Source organism: Hylobates moloch, unplaced genomic scaffold (assembly GCF_009828535.3).
Source record: "Hylobates moloch isolate HMO894 unplaced genomic scaffold, HMol_V3 SCAFFOLD_3, whole genome shotgun sequence".
NCBI lineage: Eukaryota > Metazoa > Chordata > Mammalia > Primates > Hylobatidae > Hylobates > Hylobates moloch.
Window position 1 is genome coordinate 174,786,514 of NW_026652278.1, and position 3,952 is coordinate 174,790,465.

Sequence of the window (3,952 nt, forward strand, 5' to 3'; positions counted from 1 at the left end):
TGGGAGGCTATGCCTGGACCTGCTGGCATGAGCTCCCGTGCACCAAGGCTAATCTAGCTACTGCTGCTGCTGAACATCCAGCCTGCCTTCAAGAGAGACAGATACTGAGACCCTGATATGGCGCCATCCCTTGAGGACTCTAACCAGCCACTCGATGGTCTTTTGAGCTTGGAAGGCACAATTCATCTTGACTAAAATTGGTACGTGCTCAAGATACACCCTTTCTTGCCTAAGGGCAGTTAGCTGGCACTAACATCTGAGGACTTTCTGGAATGCTTGTTCCCACTGACACAGGATCTGGAATAATATTGCCCCACTTTACAGCAAAAAACCCTACTTTACAGTAAAAAGGTGCCAGTATATGACCATGAAATCCACTGGTCCTGTTGCATACCTGCCACCCAGAAAGCCCCAGCCTGAGAGAGTAATGAAATGGCTTATTGAAGACGCCACTGATTCACCAGTGTTGAGATGGTGACCTGAATGGATAGGGTATCGTTCCCTGGGACATGGTATCCTCTTAAACAATTGATTATTTATTAGATTTGGGTTAGTAAATTACATACATGGGTCCAGAAACCAAAGGGTGGAAGTAGAAGGACAACACTTACCATTATGTCGGAAAACTTGAGGAATACGTAGTTTCTGTACCTGTAACTCTAGGGTCTGCAGATGTACTAGTTCCCAAATGGGAAACTTCTGCCAGAGGACACAGACAGGGTCCCACCTGTGTCCCTTTAGACTCCGGGGTCAAAAGCCCACCAAGAAAATACAAATGCTGTCTGATTCCACTTACATAAAATACACAGAGTAGTCAACTCAGAGATGGAAAGCAGGGTGGAGATTTCCAAGGGTTGTGGGGTGCCAGGAAGGGGTAGTAAGTGTTTAATGGGTACAGAGTTTCAGCTGGGGAAGACAAAAATGTTCTGGAGATGGATGGTGGTGATGGTCCCACAATAGTGGAATTTCTTAATGCTGCAGAACTGTGCCTTATAAATGGTTAAAATGGTCAATCCTAGGTTGTGTTTACCTTACCGCAATAATACAACTATACATACACATACAGACATACATCTGGATGAGACGACCAGGGAAGGAGGGGGGTTTTGCAGGGGCAATTATTTCTGATCCACAGGTAGACACAGGGCCACTGTTACACTGCAGGCAGGGAAAATATAGTTGACACAGAGATGATCCGCCTGGGCATATTTTTATACATCCTCGTTCAATTTTTACAGTAAATGAACAAGTGCAGCAGCTACGGTTCAAGAAGGCCACGGTGACCAGAGGCTCAGACCTTTCAGGGAGGAGGCTCAGGGTCACCTTATCAAGTAATTACTGCAACAAAAAGAAGTGCCAGCTGAGGGTAAGGGGGGTCTGAAATGGCTCTTGAAAGAGGGAGTTGGTGAATTATTGCCTGAAAAACAGCTCCAGTGGCTGTCAATGCACTTCATCCCGCTATCCTGGAGTTTTCTTCAGAAAGGAAGCCCAACAGAATTCTGTAGGAGCTGCTTCCAGAGCCTGTCGGTGGCAGACAGATCTGCATGGAGCAAGGGGTGGACTGCAGGGGGTATTGTGTTGCATGCTGGAGAGAGGCCCTCCTCTAAGACAAAGGCACTCCTCCCCTAGCTTCTAGGAGTATCCACAGCTAAAAATTCCTAGCTGAGTCCTTTTCTAGGCCATGCCCTAGCTTAAGGATTGCTGCACCACCTGAGATCATGCCTGCTTCCCGAGAGAGCAGCCCATGTCCCATGACTGCTGGGGTATAAAGGCCTGGACCCCTTGGCACAATTTGAGACAACTCTAAATATCTGTTTCTGCTCCAGAACTCCCTGTGGGGTCAATGAAGGCCTTTGTGTGATGTCATTGCAACTGAGATCAATGCACAGTCCCCAGATGTGTTTAGCCTGAGCACACTTCTAGGAAGATTTCTTGCACACTAGACTCCCTGTCTTGGGGAACTCAATCTGCAGCATAGATCGCGCTCCAGTGTAGCTCCAAGGTGCTGTTTCCTGACTCCTTCATCTTTGCGAGAATCTTTGAATTCGTGTATAATTTTGGCTGTGGGTTTGTCATAGATGGCTTTTATTACCTCAAGATATGTCCCCTCTATGTTGATTTTGCTGAGGGTTTTAATCATAAAGAGATGCTCGATTTTGTCAAATGCTTATTCTGCATCTACTGAGATGATCATGTGATTTTTGTTTTTAATTCTATTATGTGGTGTATCACATTTATTGACTTACGTGTGTCAAGCCATCCCTGCATCCCTGGCATGAAACCCATTTGATCATGGTGGGTTATCTTTTTGATATGCCGTTGGATTCGATTTACTAGTATTTTGCTGAGGATTTTTGCATCTATGTTCATCAGGAATATTTGTCTGTAGTTTTCTTTTTTTGTCATGTCCTTCCCTGGTTTCAGTATTAGGGTGATACTGGCTTCACAGAATGATTTAGGGAATTCCCTCTTTCTCTATCTTGTAGACTAGTGTCAGTAGGATTGGCCCCAATTCTTCTTTAAATGTCTGATAGAATTCAGTTGTGAATCCATCTGGTCCTGGACTTTTTTTGTTGGTAATTTTTTTATTACCATTTCAATCTTGCTGCTTGTTATTGGTCTGTTTAGAGTTTCTATGTATTCCTGGTTTAATCTAGGAGGGTTGTATGTTTCCAGGAATTTATCTGTCTCTTGCAGGTTTTCTAGTTTATGTGCATAAAGGTGTTCATGGTAGCCTTGAATGATCTTTTGTATTTCTGTGGTATCGGTTGTAATATTTCCTGTTTTATTTCTAATTTAACTTATATGGATCTTCCCTCTTCTTTTCTTGGTTAATCTCACTAATGGTCTATCAATTTTATTTATCTTTTCAAGGAACCAGGTTTTTATTTCATTTGTCTTTTGTATTTTTTTGTTTCAATTTTGTTTTGTTCTGCTCTGATCTTGATTATTTCTTTTCTACTGCTGGACTTTGGTTTGGATTGTTCTTGTTTCTCCAGTTCCAAGAGGTGTGACCTTAGATTGTCTATTTGTGCTCTTTCAGACCTTTTGATGTAGGCATTTAATGTTATGAACTTTCCTCTTAGCACCGCTTTTGCTGTATCCCAGAGGTTTTGATAGGCTGTGTTACTATTATCATTTGGTTCAAAGAATTTTTCAATTTTCATCTTGATTTCATTGTTGACCCAATGATCATTTAGGAGCAGGTCATTTAATTTCCATGTATTTGCATGCTTTTGAGCACTCTTTTTGGAGTTCATTTCCAGTTTTATTCCACTGCAGTCTGAGAGAGCACTTGACATAATTTTGATTTTCTTAAATTTATTGAGCCTCGTTTTGTGGCCTATCATATGATCTATCTTGGAGAATGTTCCACGTACTGATGAATAGAATGTCTATTCTGCGGTTGTTGGGTAGAATGTTCTGTAAATATCTGTTAAGTCCATTTTCTCTAGGGTACAGTTTAAGTCCGTTTTTCTTTGTTGACTTTCTGTCTTGATGACCTGTCTAGTGCTGTCAGTGGAGTACTGAAGTCCCCTACTATGATTGTGTTGCTGTCTATCTCATTTCTTAGGTCCAGTAGTAAATGTTTTATAAAGTTGGGAGCTCCAGTGTTACGTAAATATACATTTGGGATTGTGATATTTTCCTGTTGGACTAATTCTTTTATTATATAATGTCCCTCTTGGTCTTTTTTAACTGCTGTTGCTTTAAAGTTTGTTTTGTCTGATATAAGAATAGCTATTCCTGCTTGCTTTTGGTGTCCATTTGTGTGGAATATCTTTTTCCACCCCATTCACCTTAAGTTTATGAGTCCTTATGTGTTAGATGAGTCTAATGAAGGCAGCAGAAACTTGGTTGGTGAATTCTTATCCATTCTGCCATTCTGCATCTTTTAAGTGGAGTATTTAGGCCATTTACATTCAATGTTAGTATTGAGGTGTGAGGTACT